The sequence below is a fragment of the Osmia lignaria genome, chromosome 7 (assembly GCF_051020975.1).
Source record: "Osmia lignaria lignaria isolate PbOS001 chromosome 7, iyOsmLign1, whole genome shotgun sequence".
In the NCBI taxonomy this organism is placed as follows: domain Eukaryota; kingdom Metazoa; phylum Arthropoda; class Insecta; order Hymenoptera; family Megachilidae; genus Osmia; species Osmia lignaria.
The window spans coordinates 9,935,902-9,957,294 of record NC_135038.1 but is presented as its reverse complement, the minus strand read 5'-3'; the positions used below and the strand labels follow the sequence as shown (position 1 = coordinate 9,957,294).

The window sequence follows — 21,393 nt, the reverse complement described above, 5'->3', positions numbered from 1 at the left end:
CAAGAACTCCCCTGCAGTTGTGTACTTTTTTCTGACGTTTCTGTTCTAATATAGTGACGCGGAACGCGTTATTAATTTTCCCGGCCAACGATTAATTGGACCTTCGTTCTGTTAGCTAAGTGTAATTACGTTTCTTACAAGGTACCCCTTCCCGAGTTTCGACCCTGCGTTTAAAGAGAAATGAGTATTACAGATTTTTTAATATTTGTATAATTAAAGAAACTCTTATTAATGGCACTCTCCAACCTTCTTTTACAATATTTCAATGTCACATTGTTTAAACCTTGAACAAGAAATTAAAGTTAGAGCACTTTCCATGGTCCGCCATCCAAGGGTTAAAATTAGATTCAAATGAACGAACTCCTCAAAGTAAAGGATTTTTAGATTTGACCTTGTTGAAATTTATGTTATTTTAATGGAAATAGAAAATTGTATATAAAATAATTTATTTTCTATCCTCTTTGCGAATTTGAAAGCAAGGATACATCTAATCTCAGTTATTCGAGTGATAAAATTATTAAAACTTTGAGAGCTCAGTATTCCGTAACCGTTCATTCATTTCCATCAGAATTGCCGCTGACAGAAGTAGAAAATCTTTATTTTTAAAGCAATTTTGGATTTATGCAAATAGGATTTTCCATTCTGATTAATTAAAACATTATGTCTATTAATGTCCTAATAATTCCTATTAAAATTGCTCAAACTTTGATCCATTAGAACTTTGAAACTATTGAGGATATTGCATCACGGTTTACGTCATAAGCATCGATGAAGTTTCCTGTTTAATATCCTTTTCAATTTTTGTTGATATCATTTTTGGTTGCTGAGATATGACCGTTTAAAGTAGAACATAATTTTTAGTAGTTCGTTATCGCTGTCTCGGTTACGCGGTCGAACCTCTCACTCGCACGCTACACGCGAGTGACAGTCAGTCACTCATTCATCGTTTTTTACTACTATTACTATTAGGCGTACGCATTTCCAGGAAAAAATGTAGGTCACGGCGCTCCGCCCCCCATTCATCCCTTACGCTCTAAGCGCTATTCTTTAAAGCCTTATATTTCAGGAACCACTGAACGTATCGATTTACAACAAAGTGCGTTATCATCAGTACATTTTCCCCTGTCTTTTAAACAACTAATTTTTTTAATTTCACAAATTGTTTTTATTGCCGTAATAATAATGTAATTAACACTACGATTGACACAAATGTCACCAGAGAACTATACTATGAATTTAGTATAATTTTCTAACCAAAATTAAAATTAATTGCAGAAAAATTAAAGTTACATTAATATTTTATTAACAATTTAATTTTATAATTATTGAGGATATGATTGGTTGATTATTAAATCTAAGCTTTTAAATTGCTACCTCGTGTTACTAAAACTATTTAAAGTTTCCACCGTTCAAGGGTTAACGTGTCATTTATGCAATCATATTATGAATAGTTGCAATGTTTCTATTATTTATTTTGATTACTTGATGACACTAAATTGTACATTAAACTACAATTTTATGACGGCTATATAAGCTAGTTCGAGGAAAGATTTCTTCATCCATGAATTGTGCGAGCAGAAATTGTCGGCATTGCGAGTGGTCATCTAGGTCCGCGAAAGGGCTTAAATACCACAATAAAATTCGCAGAGCAGACCGACGGTAATAGCGAAGGATGAAAGAAAGGGTAAAGGCACGCTTTCTTGCCGCCGTTTATTTTAATTTCGTGTACACGGTACCGTCAGCCATTCCTTTGTTCTGTCCGTCTGTGCCGCTTTTATTTCTTCTCTTCCTCATAGTTTTCCTTTCCATCCTTTTTCTTTCGGTTCACCACACTCAAGTAATATAGTTGTTCCACTGGCAGATGTTATTTTAAGACATATCGTTTAAACGACCAGTGAACGAGCAATTATTCATTGTTAATTCCCTTCATTTCGCTTTAATTCCAGTCGAGGATTAAAGTGAATGTTTATAGGTTACCAGATTGTCTCAATTTGTATTTCTTATACCATAGAATCTTAAAATTTTTTCAAAATCTATTTAATTTCAGTTACATTTCAATTTTTCTTCAAATCATTGTATTTTTTCTTTAATTTTAAAATGAATTAGATACACTATTCAAAATGATTTTATGTTCAAATATTTTTTTAGGACGTAAAAACAATTTTTGTAGAACTTGTGAGACAGTTTATGATTAGTATTTATTTATTTTTTGATATTTTATTCTCTGTTAAACCTATGAACAATGCATTTTTTATCTATCAGTAAATATCTATCAGTAAATCTTCAAGTTACGAGAAACGTACCTCTTCTTTTTCTGACCAGTCTTCTTCTTTACGACGCTCCGACGAAAACGCTTTCTTACGTCGAGTCTTCTCCGTTCCGTACGCGCGATTCGCACACATCGAAAGCGTACCACGCATACAACTGCGCTGGTACAAGCTCGGTACAGAGAGGAGAGAAATAACAAGGATGCTCGCCATAATGAAGACCTCAAGGCGCCGCGCCTCTGCGATAATTACAGGGAGCCAACCTTACAACCTTCTAAAGGCTTAAATGTTAAACGTTATACGTCCCGGCACCACTACGGTAGCTTTTATGCTCCGACAACTCGCGCGTTCTCCCACTTTCCAACCCCTTCCTTCCTCTCTTTCTCCACGTTCATCCCCGTTCCGCTCAACATCCCCCTTGAGTTGCATTTCTCATGGCTCGGCCAACAATGCACCAACGGCTTTTCACGGATGCTGGAAGCGCGTATAAATATTGTTCCTTTGACAGGGAAACATTCCGCGGCCGTGCTCTTTAATTACGCCCGTTTTGTCCGCCTTGGACTGGCAATTACCTAGCTTTCCAACGATTCCTCGATGTTGCGACGAGATTCTAGTATAGAGATTTGTTTGATGATCGAAGTGGCGTTAAATGATTGATCGTTCGTTTAAAATGATGAACGGAAAAATGGACTGATAATAGAAGAACGATGGTAAGGGTAGAACGATTTTGCGAATCTTCGGACGGCGGACCATGGAGAGAGCCCTAATTTTAATTTAACCTCAAGGTTTATTCATAATATTATAGAATTTCGAATAATATTATATAACGCGCGACGAGGAAACGTTTATTCACATTCTAAAGGACGATTTCTGGTTTCTATAATGATCGTCGAAGGCGTCTCGTCGACGGGACGCTCGGTTCCGCGAAGCGTATCGGGGCGTGGAACACGACACAGCCGCGGTTTGCAGGAAAATCATGTTCCAACAGGCAGCAGGAATTCGTACGGGCCGCCATATTTCAGTTAAACCGTGCGGGGGTGGCGTTCAATGCCTCCGATCCGGGTTGCCATGGCAATTAATTACCTTCATCCCTTCCCGTGGCATAGGTACGCCTATAACGGGTGTACTGATCGCGTTCGAAAGATATCCGAATCTGTCTCGGACAGAGGTGAACCGTAAATACGTTAATTACCACGGAACCAGATCCCGTGCAAATTACTAATGAGATTTTCGTCTACCGTAAGAAATCTAACCATCATTTGAAGCATTAGTATGGGTGATCATCGTCAAAGACTGTCGTTGGTAATTTTGGGAAAACGATTTTCCTGTATGATTTTGGTATTTTAAGATAATTTGTAATTTTTTTGAAGATAGATTCATTTTAATGCTTATTTGAAGATTTAAGATTGATTGGTTAGTCAATCATTTGATTTTGTGAAAATAATTAACAATCTTATGTTCGTAACAAATTATTTTTTTTTTAAATAAAAGGAGAAATCATCCTTTATCATATCATTGCACTATAGAGAAAGTAAATTTTCCATGAAAAACTAATCTTGAAAATGATTGCTCGATATTTTTAATTAATTTTATTAAGATAACAATGTTATTCAGAAACACCCGGTACAAAGTAAATGTAGCAGATAGAAACGCGGCTTTTCCCCATAGTAGCTACTCGAGATAATAGTGTAACTGATAGTAGTGGCTAACTGGAACCCTCCCTCTCGACTTTCGACATTTCTCTTACCATTTTCGACCTGTCCCTTTTCCTCGAGTAATTTTCGGTTTCCCAAGGCTATCATTATCGGCCGAAGAAATCGTCCGCGCTATCTGTCTCTGTATCTTCTCCAATTTATTTCAGATGTCTTATATAAAGTTGACGAAGCTACTTAATCGAAATTATTACTTTCACTCTTCCCTCTTTTCCAACAATTATATTTACAAATAACTTATGACAGAAAATTGTATTATTAAGGTCTATATTAATCATTTTATTACACCTTTCTAATTACTATTTTAAATTTGAATATCATCCCCCGTTTTTATGAATTTAAAATTCTGTTAATAAGGGGTGCAAGAATATGAATAACAATAACTATTATTTTAATAATTAAAATTACTATAATTTTTTTAAATTGAACCCTTGAACAGTTGAGTCCGAGTCAAATTAAATTAAAATTGGGGCTCTCTCCATGGTCCGCTATCCGAGGATTAAATACAACAAATCACATAATGTTGCAAAGATTATAGATTTTACAATGATAAAGTTTTACCGATTAGATTAGAAATTTATTAAGATTGAAATTTATACCACAGGCCTGCAGGTGAAATATTTCACTATTCAGGAGATGTACACACGATTAAGTTTAAGAATGTTTCGTCCTTAAAGGGTTAAGGGGTTAACGCGTTTCTCGTTCGTTGAACAAGCTGTTAGTTCTCTCAGCGATGTTCGTTTAAAAAGCAACTTTCTGAAAGATGTGCTTGTTTCATCGGCGACCAGCCTCACGTCTCAATAATCGTTGCGGTCTTTCACGTCATCGCGAGCAAGCGTAAAATCGTAATCCAATTTGTCTGCGGAGGCCGCGGCCAGGTAGATGAAGTCGTCGCGCACCTTCGAGCCTGGACCGAGCGTTTAATCATCATAAATTTCGCGAGGAAACCGCAAACCATCGCTCTCTCCGCTTTGTTCCTCTCCTTCAGGGGCCAGCTCGAAATGCCTCATCCTTTAGGCGTTTTCGAGAACGATTTCACTTCGAGGAAACGTTGTTGCATGGTGATTTGCTCCGGGATCGAGTCATTCAGGAGCTCGATATTAATTTGACCCTTGAAACTATAGAAAGGAAGAATCAAATAGACGTAACCGCTATTCGTTCTCAATTGGATTCCAACGATATCGCGGTTAAATAAATACCGATCAACCTGTCGTTGAAATCAAACCATTGATTAATAGACACTTTCATTCGAGATAGAGAGAAAAAAGAGATATTCTGAAACGCGATGGAAAAAAGTGTCTTTGCCGCTACGAAACGTACTCGCGAGAATAAACCAACAATAATTAATGAGAGTAATTTATAGAAGTATAATTAGAAGAATGATTTATAGAAACTCTAATCTGCTGCGGGCAGTACATGGGTAATTTGTACAGCGTGAAACGTGTAAAGCCGGTTTTGAGTGTTTGTTAAAAAAAAAATCAGAAGAGAGGAAAATAAAATCATCTCTTTGAACGATACGTAAAAATAGATGGTCCAGTTGTTTCGCGTGTTCGTTGGTATGCCTTAAGCTCGATATTCATCGCGCATAAACCGCCTTACGACTCTATCGTTCGCCACGTAATAATTATTCAGTCATTGCTGTCCGTCCTACTGGATTTTTTCCTTTGTTCCTGATGGCAATTTCAAACGAACACGAGCGATTCCAGTCGGTTAAGTTCTGACGCGAGTACTCATTAACTTAATATATTGTGAGTTTTACATCGCTGATCGTCCTTTAATTCACTTTATCTTCATCGAAATTCGAGTTTCGTTGAGAATGAAAAAAGTAATTCGGAGTATCATGAAAATGGTCATTTAATAACACAGCAGTTAGCATCGTTGTCGAATTAACAATTATGTCAGTTTCTTTTTTATGATAATGAGCCTCGGTTTAAACGTTAAATCAATCTTGTCTTTCGTTAATGGCAGGTTGATTAATAGATAAAGGAAACGGTACGGTTTTAGTTTGGAACTTGAATTATCGGTGTGATTAATAAATTGTAACAGTTTACGATTTGTTAACAGAATGTTGGAGGAAATTATTGGGAACGCGAAGAAACTTTCGAAATTCAAACTGTTCGCAACGAAATAATACCATTTTTTTTCCAAGGCTTGATGTTAATAACATGTTCGTTACACAGTTATGGTTAATTACGAGGATTCCGTGTAATTATAGCTTCAGGTAACTCGAATGTCGGCCAATTTGTGGCGCACGTAAGACTCTCCCTCGAGAGCAAAATTAATTGTTTTGTTCGAACGTCTGCGTTCATTTTGCTAATTGTGTGTTACAAATATTTTCTGGTTAATTTTACTGTATAAATAATTCATGGCGCTTAAAGATTCGATAAAGTCATAGAGAATTATGTAAATTTTCAAATAATTATGTGAAAATAGATTAAAATATGCTTAATTAAAAAAATTCATTAGCTTTCTAAAATTCTTCACGATCTTTGCATATTTGTAAAAGTTAATAATATTAATAAACTTAATAAACTAATAAAATTAACTATTTGTATAAAATATAAATATTCTATTATTTTGTAATTATTTTGCTTTGAGATAAATAAAATGAAAGGGTTATTAATGACCCCACGGGTCTAAACTTCTAATTTAATTTGCCACAAGGTACTTAACATCGGAACACAGTTTTAATACTATTATTCGAGAGATTATTCACAACGTTTTGCCAAGTAAACGAGCATTTCAAGATGTCGGACGGGTTAACTGAGAACATGTAAATCACTTTGATTCTGGCGATTAAATTTCAACGAACCTGAAGAAAGAATATTACCCTGCTTACCCGCAACATGTTACAGAGCAATCGTTGTGTGGTAAGTGTGACAGGGAACGAGCAGGTAGCAAGAACAAGCACTAAAAGTCTTACTTTATTCCACGTGTGCTGGTAGTAAAGATAATTTCCGAAGCTGATTGGATCATTACTTATCCACGGTTAGAAGATGCTCATCTTGAACCGAGTGAAAAAGAAGAACAGGTCTAAACAGATACGAATCTGCAATAACATAAATGAAAAGAAAACCTTTAATTTGTGGTACACCACTTCTGATAATGTTTTTAAATAACGTTTATGAAAAGAGAAACGTATGCTATAGAAATGAATATTCTCTCTTTTATAACTGCTCGCAATGTAATTGCTGGTTACATTGATAAATCATATTTTCCCTTTTCTTTTTTTGTTCGTGTAACTTATTACATTACAAAAGTCGGGGTAATTTTAATTTATTCGTTTCTAACATTTATATTTTGATGATGATGAATTTGACGTAAATTACGAGTTTCATTCGGTGCTGCAATAATGTTGCAGGATGTGCTTCAAATTTATACGAAAATTTACACTTTCAACGTAGCGCTACTTTTTCACATTCCTAATTACAACGTAGCATTCTTTTTAATTAATTTTCAACTTCGTAAAAACGCCGAATTTATTGCCTCCGGTCATGCAAACGCTCTCGAGCTTAATCGCGAATAATTACAGTTTTACCTGGAAATCGCGTTCTAAATTTACTGATCTATGAAACTCTCGAAACATTGTGGCGAAAGTGTGAAATAATATGTTCCTTTAAGTAGAATAAGCATACATTTACCTCAGAACCTTTCATTATAATGAAATAAAATTAGATGAATGAGACATTGCGCGTGCTAATTACTTAACTAAGGGTATCGAGCCATCATTACGATATCAATCATAATTAAAATGCAACAATTTTAATACAATTAAATCTTAATTTACCGTCCATTCGAACGAAGATGTTAGAAAAATTCAAAACGACCTATCTTGACTATCGGCAATTAATTCAATCTCCCATTAAGAATAAGAAAGCATCGGATCATAATTCACGCAGCGAGGTCATTCGAATTGCAACGTGTGCATTAATGGCCGTGCCACTCCTAAGAATGCATATACGAGCTTGCACCGATGTCTACGCCACTGTCGGACGTCTGGCGGCGTGGCTGACAGCCAAATAAAGGACAAATAAATTAAGTTAATGCGTTTCAACCTCGACCAGCACGATCTCCCTCCATTCGCCGAGTATTAACGCCTCCTCTCCGGTCCTCTCGGTTCCTCGCTTCTCTATTGTTCGATGGAATTTGTAATTTAGATTGATACGAAGCCGCGCGCGTTTCTCTCGCCACTCCTACGCCCCCGTCCTCGTCGGCGCGTTTGCTGTGGAAAACTTTTGAGAAATCATTTGTTCGGACGTCAATGGACAAGGAATTTACGACTGTCCGATGACGGGGTGACGCCACCGGGGTTACGCTCCTGAGAAACTTTTCCTAATGGTGAGATTTAACTGAGAATTAACCCTTTCTATGTTTATGTCGAGTACTTTTTGTTTAATGACGAGTATACTCGTTATGGAGAAAACTTAGGCTAAACAAGGAACATATTCGTAATTTTAATATATTTTCGAATAATAATGAAATAAGTGCACAAGTGCACATTTTCAAAATTGAATAAAATACTTAAAATACTTCTCTTAAAGATATATCAGGATAAATATAATAATTTGGGGATGAAAATGATTTTTCATTGGAATATCAGAGCCACTATATAAATGATAACTAAATACCTAAAATATAGTATTGGTGAGAGTGTCAGGGAATAAACTAATCCTTTAATTATATTTTAACGACTTCTACTTCTGTAATAAAAAACTAGCAGAAATTGGAAATCGTAAGGGATGATAAGCGATTGTAGGGGTGGCCTAATTTCTTGGCGGCACAGGGAGGGATGAATAAGCGAAAACCCCAAGCAATTCCGTCGCCATAAAAGTCAAGTTCATTTCAGGGCGATAATGCTTGTAATCCAAATATAATTCTTGTCGGAGGGGTGAAACCCGTCGAGTTAACGCTCTCCACGGGGGTTAAAATCATCCCGGGCGTGGATGTAAGCGTGGCCACCATTTCGCTGCCGGCTCGATCTTTGTGCACCCTCAGAATCACAGAAGCCACCCCTCGTTACAACCGCAAAACACCCTCGCTACCCTCGAAAAGTTAACACGAAGTCGAAGGTCTCGTGGTTATTGTCAGAGATCTCTTTATCCTAACTCTTCTGTTTATTTCTATACAAATTGTTAAATACACCCTAATTTTATAATCTTTCAATCCCTGTGTCTTTATAAAATTATTTTTCAAACTAAAATGAGGTAATCTAACAGAAGTTCGCTGGAAATCATGGCTCTTTACGATAATTTTCCAAGTTCACAAGAAAAGCGTAGAACCAATGAACGGTAGAATTGCGTACGAAGATCCTGTGAGACCACCGTGACCACGATTTTATCGTTACGATTGTTTGCAGAGGAAATTAGACGATGTTCTTGTTATTCGCGATTAATTTCCACCGATATATGTTATTATTTTTAACTGATGCAAGTTCGGTTTACGCTACTGTGATTACCAACTTCCAGTACGCGATCAATGTATACCGCGTTTCATTTTTAATTTACATAAAACAATCTAACCCAGACTTAACGTAGCAGACGCACCATCAATCACTTTCCATCTTACACAATATCTTATGACCTCGCTTCTAATCTCGCATCATGCATTTAATTCGAACAGCATCGTTTATCTCGAATCTATAACGCCACTGTTAACGTTGTTTCCATTCATTACGATTCGCAAACATTTACATTACTGTGTTTGAGAATCATGCCGAATAATTAGTAATTTAAACAGGCATTTTATCCACTGTTGGTACTTTAGTAGGGGTGTACGGTTACCCGATTTACTCGAATACTGGAATATTAGAATACTGGGGTATTAGAATGTTAGAACACTAGAATACTAGAGCAGTGGAATGCTAGAATAATAAAACATTAGAATATCAGAGTATTTGAATACTAGAATACTAGAATATTTATTAGAATAAGAGAATTTTGGAATTCTAGAAGTTTAGAATCTTATAACTTATTATTATTAGAATATTACAATTTTGGAATTCTCGAAGTTTAGAATCTTAGGACTTATTATTATTAGAATGTTAAAATTTTATTAGACTAATAAAATTTTGGAATTCTGAGTTTAGAATCTTATAACTTATTATTATTAGAATGTTAAAATTTTATTAGACTAATAAAATTTTGGAATTCTGAGTTTAGAATCTTATAACTTATTATTATTAGAATATTATAATTTTGGAATTCTCGAAGTTTAGAATCTTATAACTTATTATTATTAGAATGTTAGAATTTTAATAGAATATTAAAATTTTGGAATTCTCGAAGTTTAGAATCTTATAACTTATTATTATTAGAATGTTAGAATTTTAATAGAATATTAAAATTTTGGAATTCTATGAGTTTAGAATCTTATAACTTAAGAATTTTAAAACCTTCCAAAATTCACCCTGCTCCCTTCCCAATTATACCAATAACGTATTCCTATTATATATAAATCCCGAAATATAAATTGTATATTTCATCTATTCCTGAAATTTGATCGCAAACGTTCGCTTCAACATCCTATGCAAATCAATCTTCAAGAAGCAACTAATGACCTAGGAACTCAAGCTCGCCCCCTGACGCGATCATCCACCGATGATTTCCATCTTTTCTCGTGGAATTCATTTCCCTATTATTTCGGGACGTCGACCAGGAGATATATGAATTGTTTGATATCGCCTGGCTGCCGGTGTTAACAGCCTGCTGGACGGATAAATTGTCCTAAACATCCGAGCTATCAGCCGGTGTTAGGTTCGGGGTGCGAGGATCAGGGATCGTGGGCGTGTCGGTCGCGTGCCAAGCATCTATCATCCCTTTAAAGGGCCAAAGAAGATGCCGAACAGACTGAATGAACGTGGCTGCTAAACGCTGTCAAAACGTTGACGAAGTCACGTGCCGGTGGATGAACGAACGGGTCCAGCTTTAAATGGACTCTCTCTTTCTTTTGTCCGGGCTAACTTGAAAAGTGTTGCGACAATTCGCTTGATCGATCGACAGAGTAGTCGATGAAAACGAGACGAAAGGACGGAGCTGTGCTGGTACCCGTAAATTCGGTTTGGGAATTTTTTCTGTAAAAGTTTCTGCAACGTCTAAAAGACAATGGGAATTTTGAAATTATTGTTTTAAACAGTAATGTTTTATATTTTATTTGAATTTTGCAAACGAACATATATTGTGTAATTCCCATTTTTATTCAACAAATCGTGTTTCCACTTAAACGAAAAGGCTCGGTAGCTGTATCGCAACCTCGTTTAAGAATCGTTGCGGCAAGATACAGCCTGGACATCCATTAGCGGTTGAACGGTGGCTCGTAGAAGAGGATACGTACAGGTCCCAGCAATCCCAGGGCTAATAAATTCGCGAGGCTTTGCAATGACTCCACCGAACGTTAAACCAATATTCTCAGACCGTTTCAATTTGTTTTTTCATTCCGGCCAATTCGTATCCGTTTGCAACGGGATCCACTTGAAAATTACTAGCGGTTACTTTTAAATCGATAGCAAGAACGATATCCGGGCTAATAAATTCGCGAGATTCTGCAGCGCTCCGGGCGGAAGTTTTTTAATCGGGACGCACCAGGCGGACAGTGTGAGACACTGCACTCTTGGGATAACCCCCTGCATCGGCCCGGAGCGGTTGTCATTTTAAATCACTGCCAGCCTACCGAACAACCCTGATCTCTGCCAGTGACCAGCTTTGAAACCCTTGAAATCGACGGAATTAAATTCCCTTCTGGTTTGTTCCTAGGAAAACTGAGCATTTTACTGGGAAAAAGAGATACTTTTCACCGAAACTCATTCTTTTTTACATTTATCTCGTTTCTTTTATTTGTAATTTATCAAGTATAACGTGGAAATAAATTGACGATCGGAGGACGAAAGCAGGTCTCGATTAAGTGCGATTATTCGCGTACAAACGGTCGGCGATAATTCCGATCTAATTGCGTTCGCGAGTCGAGCGACAGATGCAAATTGGGCTTAAATCGAGCATTCGTGGGACAGAAGGTGAGGTAGGCGGCGCAACGGAAGAGGAAGCTGCGTTTTCAGTAAGATGAACGACATCCATTCGCGGCTCATTCATCCTCCTAATTAGCGCTCGTCCCCGCCGCGTATTCGCGCCACCGTAAATACAACGCACGTGGGAGCTATACAACCCTTCGCTGGTAATTTATTCGCGCCGGCTACTACCTTCGCCTTATTATTGTATTAAGCCCGGTAGTCGTGCTCGGTGAACAGTTAATTACGGATGATGCTCGTCGAAAGTAAGTCGCGACCTCCCTGTAAAACTCCCAAATATCCAAATTTTTAAATCCTGAACTTCCCAAATTTTTGAACTCCTAAGTTCTCAAATTCTCAAGCTCTCAAATTAGCAAATTTTCAAATTTCCAAATCCTCAAATTCCTAAATTCTCAAATTCTCAAATTTCCAAATCCTCAAATTTCTAAATTCTCAAATCCTTAAATTCCTAAATCCTCAAATTCTAAATGTGTTAATAAAATTAACTAGGCACATTTTTTCCTCCTTTAACAGTCAAAGGGTTAAATAGACATTTTAATTTAATAGTGACGAAAGTACTTTTCCTTTATTTTCATACGTGCCTTTTTGTTTTTAGGATATGATAATGTTGCGTAGGTAAAAAATTTGTGAATTCTAAAACTATTTTCACTATTAACAATAATTATCATTGAGTAAGGGTGACTATAATGACTTGGTACATCGATGAACAAACTCTGAATGGATAGAACGATTGAATGAACAACACTCGTTTCATTCAACGGCCATTCTTGATACGAGATTCATCTTCGTTCATTTCCATTCTCGCGTTATCATCTCTCAGTTGGTTTAAAGATCGGCCAATTAACGGATTCGTTGCTCGAGCGTTATTATCAGGCGACATAATTAATATCCCATACAGAGCGGAACGAGGGGTGGACGGTCGGAGGGACAGAAATGGAACAAGAGGAAAGAAAGACGATAAAACGCAGCTGTCTCAAGACCGTGGCAGACTTTAAGACGCCGCTATCAAAGGAAGTGAGGTCGACCTCGAAGATGGTTAATGGTCGGGCCGATCGTGGGACAGACTTTCCATGATCTTGTGGATCGCAGGGCCAATAGGAACGCATCGTTTTCGTGCTCCAAATAAAGATAACGTTTATTTAGTTTGAGGTGAAATGGAATCTTCCATAAATCTTGAATCAAGAAAACGAAGATAGTCCAATTTCTCTTTATTATAATAACATTTTGATAGACTAAGGAGGGTTCGATTGGTCATCAAGAGTTGAGGAAAATTCCTGCTGGACCGGTAGGGATTTGGGGCCTAATTAATTAATCATCGATTAATTAATCCGAAAACTTTGGACTCTGGAGAGAGTCCCAATTTTAACATTTAACTTAAAGTTAATATTCTAGTACATATTTTGAAAATTTGAGTCACGATTGACCCAGGACCTACTTGTTCAAGGATTAAAATTAATAATTAAACACTAATCTGCAGCTAAAAATTTAAGTCCCACTTCGTCCAAATTTTCAAATTATAATTAATAAATGACAGTAAGGCAGAGAATAACTGCATAAAGAATTAAACGTCAAAATTACAAATATGTGACAACTGTCAAGAAGTTAAATTTAGAGACTAATCTGACGTTGATAATTTGGTAACGAATGTTGTTCTTCTTATGTCTTTTATTCTCTATTTTGGGAATGGAAAGATTGCTAGCTGGATCATTATTCAGGACACCGTAAGAATGATGAACGTTACTAAAATTGTGCAACTCGTTCCTCAGTTTTATGATTAAGATACTAGAAACTGCTTGCTAGATTGTGTAATATTCCTTGAGTAATCGCTGTTGGTTTTTTGGGCATTTCGATTAAGCGCGACAGATTAGTCGTATCATCAGACAGCATGGTAAAAATAACGATAAATGGTATGAATGGAGATCCGAAAGAGTATTGCGAAACGAAAGTTAATTTTCTTTGGATAATTGTGACATAATGTTTCATCATTTAATGCAATAGAAATGAATTTAAATTGCAAGAGTGATAGGTTGATAGTCGAAGAGTTAATATCTGTACCCCTAGGGATTTAAATATTAATAATAATAGGCATTCAAATTTCTAAATGAAATTGGAGGAAAAATATTTTCAAGGGTGGTCTAAGGGGGCTACAATCCTGGGCTTCCTTCTAAGCCTCCAATTACCTTTTAAATGTAATTAAAAAATCTTTTTACTGTTTCTTTTTTCCTCGATAGTTAAATTTCAAAATTGATTTAATTTTTTTAATCAACCCCCAATCGGATCCTTGATATAGTATAAAATTTATAGAACGAAAATTAAATGGTATTCAAAAATAAATTTAAAGTTCAAATTATACTTTAAATCCAGCTGCATCATTTAAGGGTTGAAAGTGACTCTATCGTTAATTGTCATCTCGATATTCCCATTTCCCATCCGTGTACCGATAAATAGCTGGAATTTGCAAATTTCATAGTAACATAGATAAAGTAAAATCCCATCTAATTTCGATAATTGCAACGTCTTTCCTATCTGTTCCAACGAGATCTTCACCCTGTACCTGTTTCGCGATAGGAAAATCGCCGGATAGCTGAGAAAGGGGGATGGAAAGTGGGATCAGGGGGGTGAAAAGCTTCGTCCAGATGCGTGGCACGAGGCGTGTCGAATTCCCCCATGGGACAGGGTGGCCTGGCATTCCCATATTAACATAGAGATACGGTGTCGCGAGGACGTTACGTTTGTCCTGTACACTTTTAGGATACTCTAATGGAGGCTCGCACGTGGCGCCACGTGGATGCCGGTTAAGCAAACTATCGATTATGGGATTTCACGGTAAGCACCTATAGGATTACACCGACGATGCACGATAAAGCCACTGGATTTGTTGCTCTTTTCGCGAACAGAGAAAGATCTCGATACGGTGCCTCTATCTGACCCTTGTACCGATACTTCCCTCTCTCTCTCTCTTTCACTCTCTCTATGTTTACAGTGAAGTTGATTGTGCGAAAATTTGGACTTCATTCGGGTGGTCCATTTCGGGTAAATGCGGTCCTCGTTAGCCGGTGGCTTTTGATCTCCAAAATAGTTAACATGTTCAATTTGAAATTCCTTATGGAACATTTCTTTTTAAATAAAATAATATAGCTGCATAGTTTGATTTCTTATTTATTTTAAAGCATAAAAAATAAAAAATTAAGATCTAAAAATTGTATACAAATATTAATACGAGTCAACAGTAGACTCTCGTTATATTGCCACAGAGAAGATTTTGCGAGGGTGGACAATTTTTCTAGTTTCCAAACTCTCAGTTGGAGAGAAAAGGGAGATAAAAGTGTCATTTTCGTAGGCTATAATAGAAATTGCTCATCTGGGAATATAACGAGAGTCTACGATATTTCAAATAGAATTTTTCTCATAGATCGGTTTCTTATTCCGTTAAATAAGCTGTTACGTGGGGTGTATTTAAATATGCTTTTAATTAGCCATAGCCGATCAGGGACACCCGTTTTTGGGGCGAATTTTCACGGCGATTAGAATTAGAGCGAGTCGGTACACCGATGGTGGTTCGTTCCCATGACGTTGAAACGAGCTGTATTTAATCGTGTGTGCCAGCAATTCGACGCGGTCGGTTCGCAAGATGGCTAAATGATTTGGGAACCACCCACTGCAGCTTGTATTTTCTCATGAAAGGCGCATTCTCTTGAAAAGAAACACCGACCTCTGACCCCCTTTTATTTCCCTTTTCCTTTTATGAAACAGTCAAACATTTCCAATCTGTGATGGCCTATCAGTATTCCCATAAAATTAATAATAAAAAATTTTTTAATTTAGCAATGGATAAAAATTTTAATTTCATTTTTATAGAATAATTATGTAACTTTTATTGTAGTTATAAGAATTAATAATGGTCATTTTGAAATATAGAAAATTTTCTAACGAGAATTAATTGATTACAGTTCATTGGCCTCCCGCGAAGCGATCGAAAGAACGAGAATCGATGATTGAAAGACATAAATAGCGAAGCAGGAAGTATCGAAGCGGGGAAAAAGAAAAGGGGGTCGCGAGATATCAGACGGCTCGTTCGTTCATGAGTGCAGTATGTCGAGCGTGCATATCGTAAAAGGAAGAAAGTGATAGAGGGACCTCGGCAGGAGATAAAGCCTTTGAATATAGCCGCAAGGTCAGTCTGCAACTGACCCCAGCATCCTGCCTGAATTCGAGTTTAATGAATAACTATTGAATCCCGCCTCTATCGCCGCCAATAAGACCAAAACGGAAGCCGAACGACGGTGAACTGTTAGCTGTAATTTGCCAAAAGAAAGTCGCTTCGAGGATAATTGAAAATAATCATCCGCATTTTACTTACTGCAACTGAATACCAATCAAAAATTGATCGTCCTGCATCCTGCACAAAGTATCTTTCTTCGAAATCCTTTCGATTACCCAGAATCGTGTATTATTATCCAATCGCACTTTACAATGAAAAGGGAGAAATTACAGAGTCCCTGGGCGATCAACACTTGGCACAGAGGAATCCGGGATACCATGACACCCTGCGCCCCAAAATGTCGAGCAGGTGCATCACGAAGACTCGCCGATCCGTGGAAAATGGTGAAGATTGGGCTTCGAATTTGCCGGGGTACATGGTGGGAAAAAAAGTACATACCACCAAGAAGAAGGAGAAGAGGAAGAAGAAAGTGGAGGGAAGTAAAGGTGCTTCTACATTGGGGTTCCTAAATGGTAAGTGCACTGATTCATTTATTTCGTGTTAAGTTAAATATAAGTTAATTATTTGACAAATGAGTGTTGAATCAAGTGCAATACTTATTCGGTAGAAAATGAATACTAGGCCTAACTCAGATTTAATCTACATTTTACGCTGATTTAACCCAGACCTAATCTAGATTTAATCCTAGCACAACACATAGTACTTCTGTCATTAGTATAATGAAGAAAAATCAATATAAAAAAATAACACTTTGACTGCCACGCTAAAACCATTAATTATAACCATTTATTATATTTTTATCCACATTTTCAAGTATCTAATACGAGTATCTAATTCTTAATAATTCAAGCGATGAATTCCTACTGATATTCACCCATACATGGGTGTCGCGGCAGTCAAAGTGTTAAGAGTGTACCGTGAAGTGGCCGTTGAAAATGCACCTTAAGATGGGTTCGGATAATCTCGACGGTGCCGAGGCATCGGTGCCATCGGGCCCAGGGACTAAGTATACATTTTATCCGTAACGTGTTCGCCATTACCCTACGATGCCTTGGCCACGGGCTAAGTAACGGCTCGCGAGGCTCGAGAACGGCCTCGTAATGCGATGTGTGTGCAGCATAAGTGGCCATCAGCCAACATAAACAATCGCCATGATAAGTATATGGTTTGCGACGATACCAACCCTCCTCTCTACCTCTCCTGTTTTGTTCAACATTGCCTCTCTCTCTCTCCTTCCTGTACAACGTAGCTACATGGTTCCTCCTCGTCACTGCGGGGTCGATCGCTGTGTACGTATACGGGATACCTGTTACGTATACGGGGCCCCATTGGAAGACTGGTGCAACGTAATGGAGCCATTATCGCTGGATAACTTCATCATCGGCCATTGGCGTAGGCCTCTCTTCCGCTCGATTCACGATCGAACGATACAAAACGATTGCCGGTTTCGCGAGAGGAAAAGGAGAGCCTTATCGATGATGGGAATTGTGCTTCGTCTTCGTTCCTTTGCCAACGTCTACCCGTATTATAGCACATATTGAAAATTCTACATAATTTAATGGAACCCTTGTGGACGGGTTATGGGGTTGTGGTTCTCGGAACGGAGCCGTTTATAATCCTGCTACACGACCCGGTATTCTTCCTCTCGTACACGCGTTACGACCTCGCTTTCATGGAAAACGGGAATCGTTTCGTGGCTGGTAAAAATAAGGGTTGATGGAGATTCGCGCGGTGCTAACGCGAACCATTTTATCCCATTCCTGATAGATTTCTATGGGTTTTTAAGAAATTTAGATATTTTTATTTTAGAGCTACGATGATTTTCCCTTGGACACAATTTTATTGGATTAGTTTCATATTCGAGTTTCGAGTACGGGTACCCGAATAAATTTATACGCTGGACGAAAGATCATAAGCCGATCCGAGCCGAAACTCTGGTACTCGTACAATTCTAATGTTAAATTTTGAAATTTCTTTCAAGATCCCCGGTAATTTTGACACGAATGTTTAATGACCCCCGTAATGAGTCTCGTGATTTTTAAATGCTTGTTTTCACTGTCCAATAAAAATTGGCGTTTCCTGTGAATACATCTCCATGTATCATGATCATACACGTGTTCCTGCATTTACGATACAGCCACGTGTTTGTGTACGTGTACGCAGGCAGAAAAGAGAGATATTGATATAAACAGGGGGCAGGACCAGAATGGAGCGTGCTTTGTAATCAAGCGCCCATTACCATCGAAGGTGGTCAATCTTCTTGGTGGACGTTGGCCGGAACGACGTTGTTCCAGGCTATACGACTTTTAGCGCGGTTTTACTACACTTTTTTCCCCTCGGTCCATGGTTGCCTCGAAGAGGCTGCTGACATCGTACCCGGTCTTTCTCAACCACCTGCCGTTCCACTTGCAAAGTGTCAAATTATGCTAATGGGACGTCGTTGATAGATTTCGTAAATTTGTCTCGGTCAGAATGGCGCGTCCATCGTTCTTCGGTTGGTCGTTTCGTTGTAATGAAATGATTACGGCTTTCGATCCAGGATTCGTGGATGAGTATCGCGTTCGAGAGGCGTGGCTTGGATTTTTTCCTGAATACCGGTCCGGTTACTATACAGATTTCCTGATTAGCCAAAGAGATGAAAGGAATTTTTAGAAATTCCTCGATTTTCTTTGTCTCTCGGGCGAATAAATTTTGGAGAACAGAAATTTTTCTGTTCTCTACTTTTTTTATTTTTTTTTTTATTTTTCGGATGTCAAAAATACCCGTCAAACAGTCTCGAAACGAATTTCCTCGTCCGCCAGATGAAGGAGAAAGCATCGAAAAAGAGATCGAAGGCGGTTCCGCTTCGAAATACAATCCAATCCGCGGCGGATTTCCCGAAGCTAAAGCGTTTCCAATCGACCAGCCGGTATTTTCAGCTGAAACCATCCCGCACACACGCTCGTCTTCCGAGGCTTTTTTTCGAGGGTGATCATGGGGACGGTGCTGGTGGTGCAGAAACCGAGGCGTGGGTTTCGAGCGGAAAACACCGAGTCAGCAGACCGCAGGAACCATTCGCAGAGAACAGGAGCGACGAAATAAAATGTATCGGCTATTTTATTTGCCGGCTTCGTATTGGTCGAACGAACGTTCCATGGTACATCTCGGACACGTAAGTTTTGAACGAATTCTTTTCGTATTCCTGCATTGAATACCCCGTGGATCTTGCCTACTTGTGGCCTGTTTAATCAAATTAGCTCCTGTTTTTACGCGACGTGGTCTGTGGGATATTTAAACTCTTCTGATAATTTGATAACATATACGTTTATCAGAATCCTTAATTAGCAGTTAATTGCAATATTAAAATTGCCAAAACATTTTTATTTTGATAAAAAATTAAAATTTTATAAATTATATCATTTGTTTTATTTAGTATTCTAGATGATATTGAAACAAATTTATAATTTACTAAGTTATCAAATAAAAAGTCATTCTTAATAAAAAGGTAAGTGTTTTGGAAATTTTTAATATTGCAATTATGCCTGGTTGACTGCTAATTTTTGTTCACACGTTATTACTTGAAAATTTGAAAAAAATTCTTTGCCTATCATTGCTGGCAAAGCATCTGTTTCTTGTATTCATGTATGTACATAAAGATACTGTAAATGTCTTGCAATCTTTCAAAAATTTTTAGTAGTCATCAATCTTTCAGTGGTTGCTAATGTTTCTTTGATTTTGAAATTCTCATTAAGAAAAACAATGGTAAAAAGGCATAATTCACTGCGAATCGTCGAATGTAATAATGATATCCGTGTAACTAACAACATTCTTGATAAAGACATAGGAAGCCTACGCTTTAAAGCAACATTACATCATTATCCTTAAACTACTGTATTTATCGTTAGTCAAGCCTCATTTCGAGTATCCATCTGCCATTTGATCATTTACTTTCTTCGAATAAAATTCTAACAACTGGAATGTTTAACCCCTTAAAAATTAATTTCTCAGCTAATTTTTTGGACTATCCATCAATTTTTTGACTTTAGCATTTCCCAAATAAAATTCTAAGCAGAATTCTTTCAAGAAAAGTTAATTTTGTAAAGTATCAAGTAATTGATCAATTAATCAGCAAGGAGCCTATCTTGTCGCAAAGAAAAGGATTAAAAATCAAACACCAAGTAAAGGAAAATGAATTTCTCCTGAAATCTCAAAACTAGCCGCTGAACAGGAGAATCTAGGATTGCAAACGGTTCAGAAATCAGCCGGGAGCCAGCAGGGACAAAACATTCCCCGCGATCGCCGCGGTATAACGTATAATAAGAGTGTGATTAGCATTATTTACGGCCGGTTAACTATTAACTCATAAATCAACCAGAGGGACTACATTATCCAACCGGACCGGTGTTGTCCGTGTGTTGGTGCGTGTCCGCTCACTCTCTCGGCTTCTCCCGTAGAAGAAAACGGAACGGTACCGTACCGAGAGGTGTGCAGAGCCCGTTGATCGTCAGTTCGATAAGCAACGAGGATTCGTGAGTCGAGAAACGAGGAGAGAAGGTCAGAAAGAAAGTCGAAAGGAAGGGAATAGCTCGATGGAGGAACAGGAGAGACGGTCAGAAATGGTCAGCCATCTTCCGTGGTGATTTAAGAGGACGCGGTGCGCCTTCTTCTCTTTATCAGACGCCTCTTTTTTCCCCCCTGCTTGTCTTTGTTAAATCTCTCGTGCGAGTTTTAAGCGGATTACGAGGAATCAGCTCGACACCCGTTTGCAATCGGCTCCCGAATCGACTGGTCTCCTCGGTATATTTCGTACCCCATCGATTCTCGACAGACGTTAATACATAGGTTTTGACAAAAGATATCAGGTACTTAATTGACACGCTCTAATTTTTTACTTAACACGTTGAATACCATGAGGATCCGGCGCCGCAAATTACATGCACCTAAATAATTAAAAGAAAACAATAGAAAAATATTTTAAATAATATTGCTATTGTACAAATAATGTAAAATAGTAAACAGAAAGCTTGAAATTTGAAAGTTGAAAATTAACTATTCCTATGTTTAATAATTAGAGTTTCGATACGTTCCACAATAAACGTTCATTTTCACCGTGGCAGTTTTTTCAAGGGAAATTGTTCATATTATAAGGGAAAGATGGAAAGAATTCTTATTGAAATATGCTGTAACATCGTTCCA

At 37.7% G+C, this 21,393-nt stretch overlaps 1 protein-coding gene across 2 annotated transcripts in view; it reads left to right on the top strand.

Annotated features, from left to right (window-relative positions):
* The first annotated feature begins 8,188 nt into the window (after positions 1-8,188).
* Positions 8,189-21,393, top strand: part of LOC117604353 (uncharacterized) — a 55,116-nt gene continuing 41,911 nt past the window's right edge. The window contains exons 1-2 of one of the 2 annotated variants that reach the window (XM_034324313.2): positions 8,189-8,317; positions 15,947-16,730. The gene's annotated coding sequence lies outside the window, so the exon portion shown is untranslated. Of the gene's footprint in view, positions 8,318-14,763; positions 14,823-15,946; positions 16,731-21,393 lie in introns of those variants that run through there. The other variant, XM_076689021.1, reaches the window with a different exon arrangement.